General features: G+C 40.0%; 1 protein-coding gene across 2 annotated transcripts in view; it reads right to left on the bottom strand.

The window, feature by feature from the left end:
* Positions 1-21,999, bottom strand: part of gng12a (guanine nucleotide binding protein (G protein), gamma 12a) — a 38,190-nt gene extending 16,191 nt beyond the window's left edge. Inside the window, exons 1-2 of one of the 2 annotated variants that reach the window (XM_084732016.1) lie at positions 21,537-21,999; positions 10,663-10,749 (exon numbers count right to left, since the gene is read on the bottom strand). The gene's annotated coding sequence lies outside the window, so the exon portion shown is untranslated. The remainder of the gene's footprint in view (positions 1-10,662; positions 10,750-21,536) is intronic. The other variant, XM_084732014.1, reaches the window with a different exon arrangement.
* Positions 22,000-23,601: the final 1,602 nt, after the last annotated feature.

Genomic DNA, 23,601 nt, shown 5'->3' with positions numbered 1-23,601 from the left:
GTCTGCAGTGCTGCTGGTTGGCCCTCTTCCCTGCTGGAGCTGAGGTGGGAAGGGTTAAACGACAGCGTGCACGGATGGAATAATTGATAATGGCTCAGACGTCACTCGGCTCATCAGAAAACAACGTAAAGGTCGTAAAGGAGTGTGTTTTTCAAGTAAAGAGGAAATGGGATTAGTCAGAGGGTGACATAAAAGGGCATGGGGGGGGTGTGCGTATGTGTGAGTGTGTACCAGAGGGAGCAAAGTCCATTTCTGTGAGTGGATATTTGCATGCATTTTTAAAATTATATTTAGGTATACACACTTTATTTTTTTTAAGTTAAAGACTGTCTATTGAATATGTACTAATGTTACATTTATTCCAAACAGATCAAATCCTGCAATAATCAGATGTGTACAGCAATGCTTAAGTGAAGTAAAACACAATGCCAAGAAAAATACTCAGTCAGCTCTGAAGTCAGTAGCAGCTGTCCTTGTTAGACAGGACAAAGGGATTAGAGGTGGAAAAATGTAGCCTGCATGATTTCCCCAGTCAGGAGAGTCACAGAGAGACAAAGAGAAAGCGAGCAGGTGAGTTCAACAAAGAAATCACTTTTCATTTCCTTTGGGGGTGAAACCCCACAAATTCCACTTTGAGCCATCCACAGGAATGTCCCAGACAAAGCATGAAGAGCTGATTTTTTGGAGGATCCCCGTTCTGCTGCCAGGAGAAAAGAGACACGAAGCTGTGGAGTCGCTTGTGAGACAGACTCACACTATCATAAAGGATTTCTATCAATATCAACAAAACTTAGGGCCCAAAAATCCCCTTAAAATTGATTTATAGTTCAGTGTTAAGGGATTACCAGCATAGCTTTGCAGCAGAGGAGTCACTCTAGCTGACGTGTGCCTCTTCAAAAATCTAAATATATTTCAGGCCTGCAGCAGCGACAGAGACACCATGTGGAAACCACAAGAACTGTGATTGGTCGGCTTGGCCTACTTGTGTTTTCTCCTACAAGTTTCGGATGCCAGTGGAGCGTTAGCAACACAAGTGTAGAAAAACATGAGCGTAAACAGCGTATTTAGTGATGATGAGACAAAGCAGACCTTCCCAGTGTCGCTCTATGTCACAGAGTGAATGAAAGAATGTAAACTCTGCGAGGAACACAATTAAAGCACAATACAGTATCGCACATCCATGCGTCATGTGTAAATCCAACTTTAAAAACAGCTGAGGTGATAAGTTGATAAGTCAATCAACACAAAAATCAATCAGAAATTATTTTTGTTATCATATTTTGCCCATTAAATCATGCTTCGAGCAAAGAAGCAACACATTTTTTGGTTTCTTTGTTGGCAAATTTAATATCTTTAGGTTTTCAGCTTTTGATCGGACAAAAGAAACAATCTGAAGATCTTACTTTGCGCTGCTGGAAATTGCAATGGGCCTTATTTTCTGATATTTCATACACCTGACATTTCTATCAATGAACTGAGAGAGAATTGACAGATTAATCAATAATGACAATAATCCTTAGTTGTAAATAAATTGAAAGTACATGCTCAACTGCCATCAGTGACAAATGAATGTAGGTGAAAGTGAGTAAATGTGCAGGTGTAGGTTTGTGCTTTCAGATACATGGTCTGTTTTCTAACTATGTTATTAATACAGTTTGTACGTTGTTTGGCACTGACCACTTATAAATGCAAATAAAGCATGACTGAAACTGCAGCTACATTTCAGAGCACTCATGTCTCCTGTTGCACGAGACATTAGTCAATGTTTTGGCAGCGCCTCGTTAAATCTGAGGAGCTATGCTTACTCTAGTGTGTCGCTCAGAGGGTGAAATTTACTTGTCTGGTGTGGACCTTTGTCCCCACAGGTCAGAGTCCAAAAGGCTGGCTGGGACATAGTAGGTATCATTTATCTTTCCTGAGTCTGAGCAGTTTCGCTTGCTAGTGTGTCATCTCTGAACTGACCTCCAATCAGACACAGGGATCGCGGCACAGAGGACAGAGGTGAAACCTGAAACACTTCAAATTCAGTTTTTAATTGTTAAAGAGTCATAAACTACGCGTAAGACAGAGCCTTTTAGGTCTCTTTCTTAACAATAGAACATCCAAAAACACCCTGTAGCTCAAGGATTGTCAACTGATTGATCTAGTTGAACCCCGCTAGCTGGTTAGCAGTCCTGTACGGCCTCTCAAATGTGAAATTCTTACTTTCTTGTGCCTTAAACAAGCCACAAAATGCTAACTAGAAGCAACTATGAAACACCTGAGCCTTCCCTCAGTTTACAGAAAGCTATAATAACTTCAGGAGCGATTAACGATAAGTCACATGGTCTCATAGCGTCTTTATCTGTGGAACTGAGTGCGTGTAGTTCAGGACCCAATGATCTACATTATCTCAAAGCAAGACGGGACACTTCTGAACAAACGAGGACAGGAATGACAGGCATAAGATTACTGCACGTGACCACTCAAGACAAACACACACACACACACACACACACACACACACACACACACACACACACACACACACACACACACACACACACACACACGCATACACACACACGCGCATACACACTCAAAAAACAGGAAGTTAGTGGATTTTGTCTGTAAAAGAAAATAAATAGTGCTGATGCACAATTCCTTGAATTATAGTTAGAAAAGTGCAACAGTCATGATGATGAACACATTCGTGACATTATTTGACTGCTGACATGGGTGCAAACATTGAAGTCTCGCTGAAATTGATATCCACTGATTAATTTCCAAACTGATTAGCACTATCAGGCCATGACAACATTGTTACAATAATTTTGGCGAGCGTTTACCGTGCGACAGTTTACGAGGCCAGGTGACTGATTTTATGAGCACTTTATGGCAGAGTTGAAGGCCACGTTCAGCGCTGAGCGGGAAGAGGGACGAGGTCAGGACAAAAGGCCACGACGAGAAAGAATGAGACTCACAACAGGCGAACAAGAAGCCTACTTCAACTGACTTTCCTGTTATTGTTAAAACTTTCAAGCATTCATTGTATAGTACTGTATGGAAAATCCCACCTGTCAGAAAACTGTAGATTGGGAAGAGAATGAAAATGCAGGTAACATTTGTCATTCTTTGATTGATTTATATTTTTAATTATCCACATAATACACATTACACTACCATGTACTCACAAGCGTCAGGTTGTTATGGGGGAAATCTGGATCCTACATTTCCCATGGTGCTACTGGATATATTCTTTCGTTCCTTTCTTTCACACTTCACACCTCCAGTTTGAGACGCATATTTCTGTTAACAAGAAAGACTCTGCAGCTATGCTAGCTGCTCTGTGAGGCTATACTGGGCAACAGTGGTGCATTGAGCTAAATGCTAACATTGGTATGCTAACATGCTGACGCTTCTATGTTTGCCGTGTTCACCTTCTTACTTTATATTTGCCAATTAGCACAAAATACAAAGTGCAGCTGCAAGTGATGGGCATGTCCTACGTTTTGTAGGTATTTACATAAAGTATTTTGAAAATAAAAGAAAACGCACAGAAACGCACCACATTGCTGGAGCCCCACAATGCACCCCAGGGCGCTTACCGCTTCACGCCATCCTGCACCCATGTTAATCAGTCAGGGGATCACCATAATCATTGGATTCATCGTCTGGTAAACATGAATGTCTGTACCAGATTTTGTACCTATTGATTCGGTGTATGTTGAGATATTTCTCAGAATAAGTGAAAACCTGCTGGTGGCACAAAAGGAACAGTCAGAGGATCACTGAAGTCATTTGGCAGAATTTAATGGCAATCCATCCAGCAGTGGTAAAGATATTTCTGGACTAAAGTGCTGGACTAACTTAGGCCTGACCAGAGACAACCTGATGCCATGATCAGGGTTTATTTTTTAGATGACACCTTACAAACTCATATGTGGTGCAGTACTCATCGTGACAAGTAAACTAAACATCATGTGTAATTCTTGTGAAGGGACGTGCATGAAAGCATATCATCACTGCATAAAATTCCAACCAAGTCCCCCAAAAGTAGAGGAAACAACCCTGATGTCATGCTGTTGCATTATGGGACTTTCAGTGTGACAAAAGGGCACAGAACAACCAGTCATGTTACTTACAGTCAAAAGTACTTTTGGTTTTGTTTTCTTAACATCTGCTGATTTAAAGAGACAGAGGATGCAGGGAGGGAAGGTAAAGATGAAGTGAAATTTCCAGAGCTCATCTTGCATCATTTTAAACTGTTCTGACCTTTTGGTGCATTTCTGAGAAAGCACTAAACTAATCGAATTAAAGCAAGTCAGAAAACTTAAGTAGATTCGGTGGCGTTACAAGACAGCAAGGCATGAAAGTTGGACTTATTAGTTAAAATACATTAAAAACGGAGGCAGACAGACCCTCACTGAGACAGACGCATTGACTTACACACAGCCAGATTGACTTACAAACCCCCACCCTACACACACACACACACACACACACACACACACACACACACACACACACACACAGAGGGGTCTGAGTTACTATTAATCAGAGACCACATGAATGGCTGCTCCTCCCTCCAACCACCGCGACTCCGTTCATCTAACAGTTTCAAAGACATGTCGGGTGGAGGAAGAGACTCACACTGTGGGTCACTCTGAGGCCACTTCCTCTGCAGCCCACCCTGAATCCCTCCAAAATCATGTTTCCCTCCTCCTCATCCTCCCTTAGTCTCCCTTTACTTCCTTTTCATGCTCTGTTCATTTTTGAGAACAAGTAGGTCAACTGTGAGGTCACTGGGTCCACCTGTCTCGTTCATACAAGTAGTTCTCTTTATTTCAAAAGGGTCAGACACTTAAAAACTGCTTTGAAGTTAATGGCATAATATGCAACTTATTTCTAAAAAAAAAACAAACGTATATATATATATATATATATATATATATATATATATATACATATGTATATATATACATATGTATATATATATATGTGTGTGTGTGTGATGGTGAACATATCTGCAGAGACCCTGCCCAGATTTCCTTATTATCTCATTGTTTTGTTATAAATGTCAGTATTTGACATCCTGGGGGTGAACCTCTATCTTTCTGGTGTGTTTATGGCAGCTCAGACAAATGCTACGGATTCTACCTTTAAAATCAAGTTTATGTCCATTGTCTCTGTTGAAGATGTACAAAACAGTCACATAGAGGATAATTCTCTACCTGCACAATATAGTGTGTTCCATATCCTTTTTACAAGCTACACCTGTTTACTTCCTGTTTTATGCTATAATAACGTTACCTTTGAGAACAAACTTACTGATTTTTCATCCTTAAGTTTGTTAATTCTCTTTTCACAGTCAGCTTGGTGCTTCTTGTTAATAGTATTACTGTTCCATTTTTAGATAATGTTTTTGAGCATTTCACCTCAGTGTCTTAGATGACTGTTAGCGATGTTAGCTTGCTAGTTAGCATCATCATCTACATCCAAATTCGCTAGAAACGCAATAAAACTCACCACGTCGCCTGGGCTCGTCTTTCCACTGCTCTGACAATCACCAACTCTGGTTTGGTCAGAATAAATTCTTTATTTACTGAGTCAGATGTACATGCCGTTTCTCCCTGCCGCTTCTCCTGACATTTTCACATCTAACATCTAGGGTTAATTTTGACACACAAAAAAAAAACAGGTTGGTAATTGTAGGAGGAGTGGAAAAACGAGCCAGGATGTTTTTGTTGAGTTTTATTTTGTTTCTGTCAAGTCTGAGAGAAGATGTTCCTCTCTGACTAGCTAAAATTGCTCACTGAGGTGATTATCGAAATCCTCTAAAACACTGTAGACAAGACAAAAGGTAAAAACTGTTAACAATAATGTACCAAACTAACTGTGAAAAGTGAAGCAACTAACTTAAGGATGAAAATCCACTAAGTTTGGAGGCGAAAGTAATGTATACAAAGCACTGACAGGAAGTAAACAGCTGTGCAGCGCATTAAACGGATATACGTCACACTACAGTAGAGAACTGCCTCTATTGACAGTTTTGTTACTACTTCCACAAAGACTACGGACATATCTCTTCAACCAATCTACCGTATATAATTTAAATGTTTTTTTAATATAGCAAAGAGGGAACTACATCTATAACTTGCTATACAACCAGGTCATATAAAGATGAAGAAATCAATCTTGTGTCTTATAAAATATCTGACTTTTAACGCCAAAGCAGTTTTGAAGTGTCAACCAGGACGTTTTGGTGAGTTTTGTTTTGTTTCTGTCAAGTTAGCTTGAGCTAATCCTAGCCAGCTAATGAAACACCACAAACTACTACTATAAAAGAAAACAAACACTTTTCCCAGCTAACTGAAATGTAAATAAACTAAATTGAGGATGAAAAACCACTAAATTAGTATTTGAAGGGAACATTACTATAGTGCTGACAGGAAGCAAACAGACGTGCAGCTTGTAAAAATATATACGTCACACTACATTGCGCAAAGAGAGAACACACCCTCAGAAACTGCCTGTGTCACAAGGTCACATCTCAAAGTAGAAAATCTCAAACAAATTTCTGCTGTAGTAAAGCTTGTAGCTGGCAGGCACGTGTGCACAAGAGATGTAATCATTTTTTCCAGTATGGCGCCAGTATGAAATGTCTGCATGGCTGATTCTGAGTCTGATTGCTCCTGGTGAGAAAAAAAAAAAATGTTCCACATAATCAGATAACTGTCTGGTTGTCCAATAAGAAGCCTGTGGAGAGGGAACATTGCCTATTTGTTACAGTTCAGAGAGGTAACTGCACAAGGAGCCACTGTACGAAAACCATTCCTGAACAAAATGTGAGGCCTTGTTCCACCGCGCACCAGAACAGAGAAAACGACTCCATTAATCATAGTCAAACAAAACCTTGGAGCTCTTTAAACGTGAGTCCATTTCACAGAGTGTGAATGAGGCACCTGATTTCAGCGACTGAGACTGAGGACAGGGAGACAGGCGGTGATTGTGCATCTCTCAGACACCTGTTTCTGCTCATGTTGGACAGAGAAACTTAGTGTGGCGTCGGACAAAAACTTTGGGGGCCCACGGACTTTAAAAAGGGACAAAAAAAAAGGGGTGCGGTTTTGCCTCTAAAACACAAACATGTGCGAGCGCAGACACTTGTAGACGCGGACCCTTTACGCCACAGGTGTCGAGCTCCTCTGCGGAGTCCCGACCAGGCCTCAGTGAGGACGTGCACACACTGGCCTTTGTTTGGGGTGCCAGCAAACTTCCCCACAGACTCATAAAGAGGGCTAAAGAAATGAAAGAATCCATCAAAGTGACACTGTTTCTCCAGCCCACTCTCACACACACTGATTCCAGTGATTCTAAGCTTTATGAATGATTCATTTGTCACTGGAGCCTTTAAGATGAGATGCATGCTCTCGCTGCATCTTCAACTTTCCTCCAGTTAGTTACACAAGCTGCTGAAACAACTGCACACGGTCAAAACACCCGTATTCATGTGCGTACTATGCTTCAGAGGAAGTCGTATTCATTCCTATTCTTCTCTACCTGTCTGACAGGAAGTGCGTTTTATGCCGGCTGGACTCTCTCCCCCTTTTGACAGACAGGATATGGCCATATTTGGTCTGCGGCCTTATGAAATGTCTGAGGAAATCGAGAGTAGAGTTTGTGTCCTCACAGAAAGGTGTGTCTTCCTGTGAGTGGGAGGACTTCAAAGCATTTCACCAAGTCCAACCAGACAGGAGGAATGGCATTTACACAGCATTCTTACAAATCTGACTCCAGAGGAAAGGTTACAAACTGAGGAAATAGTACATGATCACATCAGCAATTATTCCAGTATTTGTTGGTTAGAGCAAACCCTTTCATAGACACTGGGTTTCATTTATTCTGAAACGTATGCATGGAGAAAAGCCCACATGCAGGATGCATTATATCACCACCATTATATAATATTACAGACATGTCCTTGCATTAGTTTTAAAAGGTTTTTATTCAGAATTGCTGTAACTGGCTTTATCTCTCTACTGCTTTTCTGCACAGACTTGTCTGCTTGAATCTTAAATCTTAAAGGGACAGTTCATCCCCAAATCAAAATTTTCTTTCTACTGTCTGCCAACTATATCACGTCACACAGTGTGCATCTAGTCATTAACGAGAGGCTTGTGATTATATATGTCCCTTTAATGTAGTTAAAAGTGATGTATTAAAAAGCATTTTATTATTAACAGCATCACTGTATAATGTAATGTAATGTGATGTAATGTAAGTACAGGTGACCCTACGCCTTGTGTGTGCACGACGCTCTGCTTGTGTTGGTTACTATAGAGTCTTTCCAGTAAATAATCCAGACAGTAACATGATCTACAGGGGTGAACACAGACACGCACATACTAGCTGAGCTGTCTGACGGGACCAATAACTGAAAACTGACTCAGGTGCAACACACAAACACACAACATGCTCTTTCTCTGCAGGAGAAGGCCTCTTTCAACCACACACACACACACACACACACACACACACACACACACACACACACACACACACACACACACACACACACACACTACTCTCTAGTGAGAATAAACAGAGATGACTAAGTGCAATGGACAAGTTTAATAAAGGCTCACAATATGTTGGAACCACCTGGCAGTGCCAAGGTGACAGATGGTGTATGTGTGCGTGAGAGACAGAGAGTGTGTGTGTGCATGTGTGTGTTAACAGGTGAGATAAAGGGGGTTAATTGTCATTAGAGACAGGAGAATGGTTGACACGGGAACATCTGCATCACGTGAGCACTGGGACTAATGTAAACACTTTTACTCAGATTTACACTGAAAGCTCACTGAAGAACCTTCTCGTCTTTGTTTAAGTGGAACCAGTGAAGCGTTTTTTAAAGCAGGCAGTGAGGAGATGGAGGCAAGATGCAGTCAGAGTGCACCACCATGTGGCAGAATCAAGGTACTGTGCATTTGTGGATGAATATTACCATGTTATTCGACTTCAAGATTCAAAATAATCTGAACCTGAGGTGCTTCAGAGTTGATCTACAGGATAGTATACATATTTTGCTTTAATTTACTTAAAGGCAACCTATGAAGGATTGCAAGTGCAGCCAAAAATGTTTACCACTGTGTGAGAGAGCGCAGACCAGAGCAAACAAATACTCAAACTACTGCAATTAAGTTAGTTTTTTTTTTTTCATGTAATCTACTTAGTTACTTTCAAAATCATAATTGAATACCAAGTAAAATTTGAATTAATATCCAAACCTTTCATCTGCAGATTTTTAGCCAATAAGGTGATCTGATCACAAACAGGTGAATGAAAACGATCAATCACAGACGACAAACGAAACACTGCAGCAGCACAGTTTTGGAGTGAAATGTAAGAATGCAGTAATCAATGCTGAATCAATATAGAATATAAATAGCAGTGATTGTTTTGTCTGGCGGAGCCATTTGATGAATCTTAAAAACTTAAAAAATGACAAAACAGAAAAATTAAAAGACTGAAGATCTGAACAAACAGAAACCTCTTTGATTGAAAGCTGCAACTGATGAAGCCTTAAACATCAGCGGTTCAAAAGTAACTAATAGTAGTTTTTTAGAATAATACTTTGTACTTTTCTAGCACCAGTACTTTTACTTGTAACTGAGTAATATTTTAGCGATGTAACAGTACTTGACTACAAATTTTCAATACTCTTTCCACCTCTGGTCAGAAGCAAACGAGGAAGTGTGGCGTGCATTCCTGCAAAGCAGCTCTGCTTCTGGGGCCTTAATATCTGTACTAAATCCTGACATCCATGATAAAATTGGTTTGAAAAAAAATGCAGCGATATCTTTTAATTGCATTAATGAGCTATGTAGTGATCAGAAAAGTAAACAGACTATTTTTTTCATGGATGCGTTCATCATCTTTTCCATGGACACAGTGAATAAACAAGGCTGCACATGAGTTACAGCACCTTGCTTACATCATCTAGCAATTATTTGCCAACATACTAGCGTACATAATCAGAATGCAACGTACATTTTAACTATTTACGTACATAATAATCATCTATGTTTGTACTCAGATGTAAAATATGGTTTGACAAGAAGTCTAGAAGTTTGAGTCTGGAAAAGTACGGAATTTTGAAATGGAAAATGATTTAAAATCCTTTAAACCTTCCTTCTGAGCTACTATTATTCATTAAAAAAAAAAAAAAGTTTAATGCAAAATATATTGAAAACGTATCACACAGAGCACCAGTGTTTCCTCACCACTACTCAACGGGCTGACATCAAATTATGTTAGGTATTTAAAACACACACACACACGCACACAGACAAACACACAGCTCTCAAAGCAGAACCCACAAAACACGCTTCAAGGCCTGACGTTCTGTGAGAGAGACACTGTTCATTTGTTCCTACAGATGGCTGCTGGGTGTTAAGACATCATCCCAAACATCATCCACTCCTGTGACACTACCACTGGCCAGGGAGCAGAGCGTCACACCACAGAGGAAGAGACGTGTCCTCCTGCTGATCACTTTTACAAACATTTGAGAAGCCTTTTCGAGCTTTTTGTTCCCGAGGAGTTGGCTCAAATAGCCTGTCCTTTGGTAGCAACGAAAGCCAGCAGGGAGAGAAACGTGTCTTTCCTTGAAATGCTAACCTGTCAGCGTGCAGCAGGTGTCCCCCCTCTTATCTTCCCAATCAGAGAGTAAAGCTGAACAGCAGGTGCACGACAAGAGAGACGTACCTGCAGGTGACAGTTTGAAGATCACAATAAACCCAAAAATAGACTCTGTTGTCACCGCTCATCTATAAATAACACTTTCTCCCCGTCCTTCTCACTCATTTACACATTATTCTCCTGTATCTCACACACACACAGACACACACACACACACACACTAAATTTTAAGTATATTCACACTATATACTAACTTGAGTCAAAGTTGAAAATTGGGCTGCAACTGATGTGTATTGTTTTTTATTAGCTGATTAATTATTTCATTAACAAATCATCAAATTACAGTCATAGGCCTTTTTTTTCACAGAAAAAAATCTGTGAAAATGTGAAGTGGGAAGAGCACAGGAAAAGTGAATGAAGGCTGAATTCCATTTTTCTGCATAATCATTCACAGTCACAGGTCTGAATCTGACTGCTACTGTAATGAGAAACTTAGAAACTTATTTTCACTCTTTTATTTTTCTTGCTTCCAGATCTCTGTATGTTCAGGTGAAATAAAATGGCAAAAGACTTTTTTCCACAGCAGCCATATTGATTAGGGCTGCAACCGACGATTATTTTCATTGTCGATTAATCTGTCGATTATTTTCTCAATTAATCGGTTAACTGATCCTTTCACAATCTTGTCAGTTGAAAAACAGGCCCAAACATGTGGAGCACAAGCACGCACTGCCTGTGTCTTTCCCATAACAGTTATTTTCATCATTGATCAATCTGTCGATCATTTTCTACACTGATCAATTAGTTGCTTGGTCCATAAAATGTTTCTCAAATGTCTTGTTTCGTCCAAAACCCAAAAATATTCAGTTTACTGTCAGAGAGTAGCAAAGAAACCAAAAAATATTCACATTTAAGCAACTGAAAACAGAGAATTTGGACATTTCTTTCTTAAAAAATGACTCGAAATGATTAATCGATTAACACAATGGTTAGCGATTAATTTAACAGTCCATTAAAAACCAATTAATCGATTAATAAATTGCAGCTATAGGAGGGTAAACACAGGTATTGCTAATGACACTGATTAAGGTCCTGTTCCATTTAGTGTAGCAGAGCCTTTCCAGTGAGCCAACATGCACAATAACAGCAGCCTGACTCTGTTTGACCTGAATGGATCTGAACCTTAATTAGTATCATTTGGAACACCTGTGTTTACCCTCCTCGTTTCATGTCAATATGGCAGCTGTGAAAACGTCCATCGAGGCTATTTAGCGATACGTCTGCCGCACACACTCGCCGCTCCCGCCTCTCAACGTTTCAACTCCCTTCATAAGTGCTGAGGAGCAGTCAGCTTCTTGGCTCATTTACTAACCTTGACAGTTTGAGAGACAGTTTCAGATCTAACCTCAGATCAGTGTCTACGAGGAACTTCAACCTTGAACTGAGTTTACACTCTAAACACACCTATCTTATCTGCTTCCTCCTCTCTGTCCAATCAGAGCCGAGGATGAACAGCTGTGTGGCAAACTGAGGCCCCGTGAACAAAAAAGAAAGTCTTGAAATGTCAGTGAGAGTTTCCCCACTGGGTTTGTAATTATGAAATAGGTTTTAAGGTATTATTCTGCAATGCAAAAGGTTCTTTAACAATAATATAGACATTTTTTCTTGATATACATCCACAATTAAATATGGTTTGTGAAGACACTGCCACACTTATTCATGTGTCAAATGTAGTTATTTTATGCATTGTTACAAAACAGATCACTCAGATTATTCAACCTGATGTCTACTCATGCTGTAATACAAATTTACTACAGCTGAAATGTATAATAAATAAAATACAGGGTCTAATGCTTGTGTAGAATTCATTATCACTCAGAAGTTAAGAAAAAACTACCTCAGTTCAACCACTAAACTAGAAAAAGAAAAGCAGACTCAAGGTGGCGTCGTTGAGTTGACTTGTTAACTCATTCCCACCACAATCATTTTGAGGCGTTCTGGACTCCTGTGTCAGCTCCTGACATGCTATCACAGGCCCCGGCGCTCGGTAGGCGACGGCAAGTCACAACATTACCGCAGGCTGCCATGACTTATTGCTCAAATGTCCCACTTTTTTCCCCCAAAAGTGAACACATCGCAGCTGAAAGTCACTGTTTCACCTCATTAAAAAAAAACATACATAAGCCCTCAATCTTGATAATTAAGGTTAATTAGTTAATGGATAAGAACAAAAATGCTAAACATCAATTGGTTCCAGAGGATTTGCTGCTTTTCCTACTTTCATATGATATACAGTATAATATTTTGGGGCTTTAGGTTGCTGGTTTAGACAAAAGAAGCAATTTTATGTAAATCTGAGCTAATTTTAATAAACCCTGAATCATGACAATTTGAAGAATTATAGCTGGAAAGCCTCCACTCTGCATATAAATGATAAGAAGGAACTATCAGTGAGTTAAATTAATATTAAGTCAATAATTGCTTAAGACAATAACAAAACAAAATATTTATTGGTTAAAGCTTCTCAAATGAAGATCTGTTGCTTTTCTTTCTTTCAAATTGTATACAGTATACAGAAGGGCTGCACAATATTGGTAAAAAAAAAAAACTTGTATTGCAACAGATATTGCAATCGCAATATGAGTCACGATTAGTGGGAATTACCATGTGACATTTGTTTGGGTCTGTGCCAAACAAACACGCTTTCTTATATTTGGAGAGTAAGATCTGTAGGCCAGTGCATCTCTGCAGCACTACAGTTCTTCATTATAAATGCTGTTATAAAAATGTTATTTAGACATTGCACAGGGCCATACAGCAATTTTGGCAATACTTTGATTGATTTGGTATGTAGTAGAATATTTCGGGGCTGCTGGTTTGGACAGAAGTAGTTGTTTTTGCAGCAGCTTTAGTTTTGTGAGGACTGAGCTTCAAAACATTTGACATAAACTTTTAACCAAACTACATTTCGTGAGGTTAACTGTTGCTATTCTGAGCCGCAGCAGATTGATTTGACAATAAAATAATGGAAATTGAACAGCACACCAGCTCTAAGTTGAGCTCTGCAGCTGTGAGGAGGAAGTTGTGGTAGTAAAGAATTCGGCCTCTATGGTTTCTCCTCCTCCGACATGGATTTTTTCTTGTTTGGGTGGAGACGCCGGTTTCCACCTTTCAGTTAACTGTCTCCTCTGACGCAGCCCACACTAAAGCTCCTCACAATGAAAACTGTTGCAGCTTCAGAGCAAAAAAAAAAAAAAGGGCAGAGAGGGAAACTGAGAGCCAAAGCGATGAATCAGAATCAAAAAATCTTTACCGCGTTTACGGGAATGAGGGGAAATTAGGTCTGTTACACTACCTTTCTTACCTATCTATCTGTGATGGTTGCTATGACAACACTTCCTGCTTGGCTTGGCGAGTGCGTACATCTGAGTTTGATGTCGACCTGATTAGTATTTGAGCACTGACGGCGCCTTACTTCCTGAAGCCAGCAGTGACTAAATCTACCACCTATTTTCACTTTGCTGCTGTAACGTCTCTGTGGTCTCTAATTAATAAAACAATATGTTGGAAAATGCTTCTGCTTTCAAGCAGATTTGGTACAGAGCTGGTCTATTTTGAGCCAATAAAGTAAGGAACCAGTAACGCTTGGTATTTCATGAAAGCAAGTAATTCTGCTGCCAAACCAATACATGGGTGTGACTGTATATCCACAATGTCACCACCACTCCTCTGAGTACATCTGCTCCTGGGTAGGGTGGAATTCAAGCAAACCGCTGCAGGCTAGGCCTTGTGACTACCAACACACACAATGCAGAGCGCGCACACACATGTACACGCACCGACACACACACACACGCCAACACCAGTAAGCCTTTAAGGGCTACAGTACATCTTTCTCTTTCTCTAAGCTACAGAGGTGTGTGGCTGTGTTATATAACAGTAACCAGACAGGGACGTCTGCAGAAGAAATGCCGGATAAATCAAGGTGTTCAATCACACGAGTGCAAAAAAAAAAAAACACTGCCAGGACACATTCCTGATCACTAACTGTCTACAATGGTCCAGTACAACCAGAGACATTACAGGGACAGTCACAGTGCCAGACCCTCCTGTCAACTTCAGAAAGTCTGCTTCAGATTTGTCATCTAGTTTACTTAATGTTTGATCATGTAGTGACTGACTGAAATATAAATGTTGGCAGTTTTACACAATGTTAGTTAAGTATTTAGTGTGTAAGATTTATGGGCAGAATACGGCAGATAAACGTTTATTTCCATTCATTTATAATCGCCTGAAAATGAGAATAGTTGTGTTTTCGTTAGCTTAGAATGAGCCGTTTATATCCACAGAGGGCGAATGTAGTCTTCCATGAACTCTAGATTCAGCCTTTTGCATTTTTCTAAAGTTTCGCGACCACCATAAGCTATCCGACACGCACACTGGTCCTTTAAGAAGGCTGTGGTTTGTCTTGTTGTGCTTCAATAATATTTCACATTTGAGAACTTTGGATTCTTTGGTTTAATGAACAAAAAAACATTTTTATAGAAGGAAAAACATGGGAGAAAAACACATTTAGGGCTGCAACTAATGATTATTTATCATTATCTATCACTCTGAATTATTTTCTCAATTTATCCATTACTTGTTTTATCTATAAAATGTCACATATAATGAAAAATGTCCCTCACACAGTCTACTCCCAAAACCTAAGGTTACATTATCTTGTTTTGACTGATCACTATTTCAAAAATATTCAGTTTACCATGACACAGGTGCTAACATTTTTAAGCACTGACCCCACGAGCCACCAAGATCCTAAATTTTGTGGCTAACGTGCAATTTTGGTGGCCCAAACGTAAACTTATGTAAAAAACAATAAACAAAAGGACATCTAACACAACTTAACACAGCCTTCCTTAAGTGTGACACTTTTCCAATTTTCCAATCAACTGTGATGTGACGTTTCCTGAAGACACTGTTTCCAGTGAAAAGTGAGCTAGACTTCTCGGCTAGTTGAGGAAACTGGCAGCAAACCCTGCAGCACATTAGATGTGTCATATTCTCGCCACTTAAACTCCTGCTTCCGTTCACTCCTAAATCTTTGTTGCTGTTTTTTGCATCTCTGTATGGATCACGCTAACAGGCCACCTTCATTTAATGTTTAGTAGCCATAGAGAAACTTTTTGTGATTTGGGTGCCATTGGGCCATGTGACCGTGTTGCTGCAACCAGAGAATTTGGCGTTTATTCTTGAAGAATCATTTCAGCTCTAAATATTTCTTTCACTGCATTTTCCTAAAAGCAAACGGCAATGAAAACCAACTGAAAGCTAATTTACACTGGAAAAATATAGGACAGAAACTGACAATTGTCTCTGTGGTTGATCAATCATATGTGACAGCAATGTTACAACAGTGAATGTTCAAAACAGTTTCTGATTAATCCCCTGTTAATTGATTAATTGTTCAGCTCTGATCATACTGAATCATTACCCGACAACATGCATGACAGAAATATCAGCGTCAGAAACAGAAAGAAAGAATAATCTGGATGTACTTGACGAGGTAGAAACATGTACTTTAGAAACATATACTTTCACTCTGTGTGTGTTTTCAAATGTTGAGTAAGTATGTGAATCACTCAGCCCAGCGCGGAAGTAGAAAGATCACTCAAAAGACAGTGGAGCAACACGCACAGGCACGTACGTACACACACCAACTCCTACTTCAACAAACTGTGTGCAGTGACAGCGCTGCGGGGAATCCACAGACAGCGCTATGAGGAAACAGATCCTGGCTGACAACAGGCTCAGACGGCGGCCTCCGTCTTCCTCCTGCGCCAAACTGGCTGCTCGTCAAGAAGTCGCCGACAGAGCCGCCGATCGAGTCCGGCGGCATTCTGTGTCAGAGGAGATGCTTCCAGAGCGGCCTGTTGGCCGATAAGGTATTACAGCATTGGTTACAGCTGCGTGTGCCACTTCCCACATGATCCCAACAGTTCATCCATTGTTCCACCAGTTAAAACTCATGAGGAGACAGAGGAAGGAGATTAAAATCCATCCTTTCCTCAATCTCAGGATGTACAGGGAGCCCCCTAACCCTATCCTTTTTTTTTTAAATCTAATCCTTGCATTAGGCAAGACATTGTTCGCGACCCCGACCACCGCGCCCCCTCCTCCTGTTACTAATCAATTTACATGCATCACACGTCACGTAAAATCCTGCCAGCAGCAATCCAGGCTAACCTACTCACAGTCCAAATGCAGCCCATGCCACCAAACGCTGAATGAGTTTAAAAAGTCTTTCATGTCAAAGGTCACTTTTCTTTTTTTTCATCTCTTCATTAAAGCTGCGGTAGGCAGTTTATTTTTGCCTTCTAACTTCCTTAATAACCTTTAAAGCATAATGTCATTCAAGTTGTCTGAAAGAAAATGAAGACTTCTGCCTCTCCTCTTGGCTCTGTTTTCAGGCCTTATAAAATCTAGAGTGGCAAATCACAGTCTGGTTAAAAGAGTTGTTGCGTCTCAAAATGTCAGTATTTGACAACCTGGGAATGAGGCTCAACAATCAACCATCCAATCCAAAGCCTTGGTAAACCGATGACGTGGATGAGACTTAACAATCAGCTATCTTTTCCCAGAATCGCTTAAACATGAAGGTAACAGTTTACCCATTAAATCAAAAATAGCTGTAGAGCTACTTGTCCATCTAGATAGTTTTGGTGTCAGTTTTTGCATTCTGGAGACATAGAGATGTCTGCTTTCTCTCCAACATAATGGGACTAAATGGCCTTTGGCTTGTGGTGTTCAAAGCACCACAGAAAGAACAACATTCTCAACAGTAATGTCTCTTTCCAGAGATCACGACCCTGTTACTCAAGATAATCCACAGACTTTGTTGTGAGAAGTTTCATGTAACAACTGTTTTCTTTCTGGTAGAAAAAAAAATAGTTCTAGTAAATTAAACCATAGAAGGAATGTGGTTCTGACATTAAACTGCTCACAACAAGGTTTGTGGATTATCTTGGATAACCGGGTCACGATTTCTAGACAGAGACGCTCCACTATAAGCTAAGTAAGCTAAGTTTCTAATTCGAAAGAGGACAGATATCTCAATGGCCGATATCTCCAAAACTCAGCAGCTCAGACCAAAATAATCTTGATGGATAAAACAGCACTATAGGTAAGATATTTTTAATTTCGGTGTGAACTGTCCCTTTAAAGTGCCCACACATGATCAGCAATAAAAACCGCTCTGTGTTGGCTGTGCCATTGTTTTCCTATGGGGAGAGTGGTGGCAAAAGTATATAATTAAGTCCACACACCAGAAACTGCTCCTTATAGCGTTTTTAATATTGTCACCACGTGTGACGTTTCAGGCCCTGGCTGTTCATCAGACGGCGGCGACAGTGGTGGCAACCAAATAGGCAGAGGCGCTACCCTTGATGTGGTGCACCACTCTGAACTGCCACCGAGCACTGCGCTGAAAGTTCAGATCATTTCAACTTTGACCTCGGCTGCTGCTGACCTTTCAAAGAAAAGTATTTCCCCAAACGTTAAAGCACAACATTAAAAAACAAAACGATCTCACCAGGAAATGTAATGCAGGGTGAAATGTTAGCAGTCACATGAGCCTACCAGATTGATGAATGCGCATATAATTCATGAATTTAGCTAAATCCAATGCTAAAGTTAGCTTAGCCCAATGCTAAAGGCAGCTTTAAACACACAACTTAATAAGCTTTATTTGAGCAACTGGGCTGTTCTATCCATTAAAATAAGAGAAGGAAATTAAAAAGAATTTACAGATAATGTCAACGGGGGGGTTCGTGGTTGTTCCAAGGATTTGCAGCAGGCAGCCTTATGACCTGACAGCATTAGACAAGGCAGCTGTTCATGGACGTCACCATCTTCATTTCTAATAAAACACATAAGGCTGCATATTCCTGCTATTGCCAGCGATACCGGAGTATGTACAGTAGGACATAAACACACACTCATGTTGCATGTGTTTATATCTGCGTGTTTGCCACATACCTGTAGTGCTACTTATCCAACTAGATTGTTTTGGTGTGAGTTGTCTTGGAGATACCAGCCATAAAGATGTCTGCTTTCTCTTAAATATAATGGAACCAGATGGCACACAGCTTGCGGTTCTCAAAGCATCAAAAATATATGTTTGAAAAACTCAACAGCAATGTCTCTTTCCAGAAATCATGGCCTGGTTACTCAAGACAATCCTCAGATATTCTTGTGAGCAGTTTCATGTAGGAACTACTTTTATTTTACAGTAAAAGGAGACACTGGCCATGTTTCCACCCAAAGTACCCAGAACTTTTAGCTCCAGGAACAAGTGTTCAAGGAACTAAAATGTTTGTTCAGCTTGTTGTTACCTGCATATCCAGTGCAGCCTTAAGACCTGCAAGACCTGCATTTTTCGACAAGATTACAACAATGATGAGCCAATTTCCAATTCCAATTTCTGATTTTGTCCTCAGCATAAATGCTCACCAAAGCCTGGACCAATCTGAAATGTTCAGTGCAGCAAATCCACCCCCCCCCCCCCACCCCCCCCAAATTCCTGTACTTTTACAGCCAGAGCAGGGACTTTTGGGTGGATAAAATAATGTCCACTGAACTCAATTTAGACCCTGGTCCCTGTGGTGAAAATGCACTGAGTTCCTCCAAAGATTCCCAGTCCCTGAGGAAAATTCCTGTGGTGGAAACCTTTTGAGTTTTTCAGATGTATTTTCAGCACCACTTGAGCACCGCAAACCAAGTGCCATCTACGGCCGATATCTCCAAAACTCAGCAACTCACACCAAAACAATCTGGACGGATAAACAGCACTACGGGTAAGTGGAAAAATATGTCTTTTTTCATTTTGGGGTGAACTGTCCCTTTAAGCTACTCGCTCCATCATAATGAAGACTTAATTCACATTAACACCGAATCAGACCCCTGTCATCAGGAGCGTGACGACAGGAAGTGTGCGATCCTCAGCTTCCAGTGTGTGCGGTGCGACCCACTCATGTTGATGGGCGTTGAGAGGAGGCTTTGATGGCGGTGAATGGGGTACTAATGAGTTGGCCTTATCAATGGCCGGTCTGTGTTCTGTCCTCCTAATGGCCAGGGGACATCAACAGAGCTGTTGATGCTCCACGCAAACATCTCCCTGTGTGGGGGCCTCCACTTCAACCATCTCACCGGGTCCATAACCTAATTGGTTCATGTTACCGGACTGACTGCACTGGTGATGGCGATATTGCATAATCGACTAATGAGAAGGAGGAGGCTGGTTTGTATACATCCATATCTAAGTGTTATTCTGCTCTGGAATTATCTATTTGCTCACGATGCATGACATACATTTTCAGATGATACTGATTATCAGTAATTTCCTGCTCCTCATGGCCGGTACAGAAATGTTTGCATTTTTAAAATAAGCTCATATAACCTGTAGTTTATGCACACCTGAGGGTAAGACGGACTCAGGTGGAGTGACCAAAGATTGATGATATAATGTCTCATAATTCTGACTCAACCAAATCTAACTGACATCATTATTAGAATTAAAAACAAAAAAACAGTTCTGACCAGCGCCTGGTCAGTACTGGATTTTGGTTATCAATAATTTGGCTGATATTCTTTATTTATAAAATACAGAATGACAACAGTAATGTTTCACCGGTATTTCTAATAATTACAAATAACTATAGAAAAACACAAATCGAATCACTTGAATCAAAAAAGAGGATCATATATGCATGAAATGCTGCTATCAGACGCAGCTGTGACAAAAATAGGTAATGAGGGCAGGATATTTTACAGTTTAACAATAAACTGTGACATCAGGACTCTGAAACAGTAAACATGTACTAGTATTTTTAACAAATATAAATAAAAGCAGCAAAAGATATGTATATACAACCCTGAATTAGGAAACAAAATGTGTAAAATGCTGCCTATCAAGCTGACAAATAAAAACAAACTGCATTATATTATGTTAAAAAGTGAGTGTAAATATAGGCGCATATCAGACAATGTATACACAGATACTGATAGACTGATATGGCTATGACAGGCCGATATATTGATCAGACACTTAAAAGTATATAACAAAAACTTTACCAATATACTCTGGCTTTTATACATTTTTTAATGTTTTTGATTAAATTCTTTGGCATAATCTGTCAAAACAGGTATTAATGTAGCTGATATTTACTAATATTAAATATTATACTAATAGATATTGATACTGATATAGAATATTATATTTATTGTGCACCCCTAATCGCTTCATGTTGGACTGACTGCACTGGCAGTGTTGCAAGCCATTACCTATTTCATAACGGACTAATGTGAAGTAAGTCTCTGTATCTATAAAAGTGCTTTTCTGTTCTGGAATAATCATAACAATAATCAATAATAATTGGATTTCCAAAATAAGTCATTATGTGGCAAACAGAGTAGGTGGGGCCTGTGGGGAATAATCAGGGCAGGAGGCCCAGACAGACAGACAGACAGACAGACAGACAGGAGCTGCTGCTGCTGCTGAGTAAACCCTGAGCTCAAGCTATCACCTGTTGAACACCACCTTCGTGAAGCTCGTGTTCAAGCGCGTGCGGTCAGAGGAGTCACACATCAGCGGAATGAGGCGGTGTTAGGTGTGAATTAGCTGCGCTGCCACCTCAGTGTTGCATAAACGGATGAAGACTGAAAAAGCTGGCAGCGGTGACAGTAAATGTGTCTCACGCAGACGAGACCGAGACCAACTGTTGCTTCAGGTAAACACGTCCGCTCTGAACGTGACAGTTTTTTTTTTTTTTTATCGACACATGGCAGCAGAGTCTTACCTGGCCCGGGTAACGTACAGTCTCCTTTCAGTGAAGCCAAACTGTATCCGTCAACAGACTGGGAGGAGACCTTTCCCTCTGCTCTGTCGCTCACGGCGCAATGTCACAACTACACTAATGTGTTTACACCATAGACTGTGGACGACCAGCTTCTCTACGTGGACCTCGGTGGACACTTCACAGCCGCCGACTCGTGCCGCTTTCACTTTCCGCTGACGGTTGGCGTTAATGTTCAATTGTCGCTTACTTTTTTTTTTCTCCCTTCCCAGTGCGACCAGTCTCCCCCCTCTCCTTTCCTTTTCCTCCGCCACTTGGACGCTTTGCGACGAGAACAGCCGAGTCGGGAGGAGAGAGGCGGACTAACCGAAGCTCGGCGGATGTTCAGCAGCGACAAGCTAGCTGCTGTCAGAATACTACTTCCGCAGCAGATTTTCAAAGTAAAAGCAGCGTTGATTTTTACAGAACTTCTTTACAGAATATCTTCTTTTTCTTTTTATTATTATTATTATTGTTGTTGTTGTTCATGTTTTTATTTTTATATTTCATCTTGCTTATGGATATTTATATTTTATATTTTTTATTGATGCCTCTTTATAGTTTTGCTATACACTTTGCTGCTCTAACACAAAATTTCCACTTTGTCGGACTAATAAAAATATATCTTATCTAATCTTATATTGTCTTATCATTATTATTGTTGTTGTTGTTGTTGTTCATGTTTTTATTTTTATATTTCATCTTGCTTATATTTATATTTTATATTTTTTATTGATGCCTCTTTATAGTTTTGCTATACACTTTGCTGCTCTAACACAAAATTTCCACTTTGTCGGACTAATAAAAATATATCTTATCTAATCTTATATTGTCTTATCATTATTATTATTGTTGTTGTTGTTGCTCTAGACACTACGCAAGAGGCATTTACTCAGAGACAAAAGAACATGATACAAAAATACATTAAAACAGATTTAGCAGAGCAAATCATAAAGTAACCATTAAAAAATAAATTTGCAAATCCCAATTCCAAACAAGATGGAGCGCTGTATAGAAGGTACGTAAAAACAGAGTGCAGTGATTTGCAAATATTTTTGGTCAAGCTGACAAGCTTAGCTGTTTTTTGTTTTTGTTTTTTAAAATTGCAAATATAAAGTCATTTTTAGTTTAATGTCTGCAACATGTTTAAAAAAAATTGTGACAGGCGCATGTATACCACTTACTTTAACAACACTCAGTAAGCATTAGGGAAATGAGGACACACATTGTGCTTCTTTTTGCCTCATAACGCACCACACATCCTCAATGGGAGAAAAGCCTGGACTGCAGGAAGTCCAGTCTGGTAGCCACACTCTTTTTCTACGATGCCACAGTGTTGTAACACATCCAGAATGTGTCTTGGCATTGTCTTACTGAAATAAGCAGGGACGTCCCTGAAAAAGACAATTTGTTGTTCCATGACCTGTAGGTGCCTTCACAGATGTGACAGTTACCCATGATGCCATGGGAGCTAGAGATGCTCTTGTTTCAATATCACGTTTAGAGAAAACACATTAATTGCCCTCAAACCAAAATCTTAGTCTTCAGAATTCACTGGAAGGGTGAGAATCTTTTACAACTTGGTGATGAATTTCTCATGTTTTGGTGCACTTCAGAGAACTAGTGTATTGTCTTTGGGATACATCTGTACAACGGCAAAATATCATGTATAATAATACTCCATAATCTGATTTCACACCAGAGGTGAAAGTTTAGATAACTGTCAGATATAGGTAGTCAATCACCTTCTCTATGAAGCCCTTTAACTGTAACTGCAAGTCAGGCTCATCTCCACTACCTCTGCTTCAGACCGCACTGAAAATCAGCCAATGAAACACAACTTCCTGTCTCGCACTAGCTCTCTGCAGCCAACTTGACTGATGAAAAAACTGAAAGCAGGTGTGTTGTTCTGCTGTAAGCCTTGCAGAGGCGCACTCCCTCCAAAAATGTCAGCTTAGTGTCAAAACACTTTGCAACCAACTTTGTTTTGTACCAAAATACCTTTTTTGTGTTATTAGTATATTCAGTA

The sequence above is a fragment of the Lutjanus erythropterus genome, chromosome 12 (assembly GCF_056507025.1).
Source record: "Lutjanus erythropterus isolate fLutEry1 chromosome 12, fLutEry1.hap2, whole genome shotgun sequence".
In the NCBI taxonomy this organism is placed as follows: Eukaryota; Metazoa; Chordata; class Actinopteri; order Lutjaniformes; family Lutjanidae; genus Lutjanus; species Lutjanus erythropterus.
This window is presented reverse-complemented; position numbering and strand designations above follow the sequence as displayed.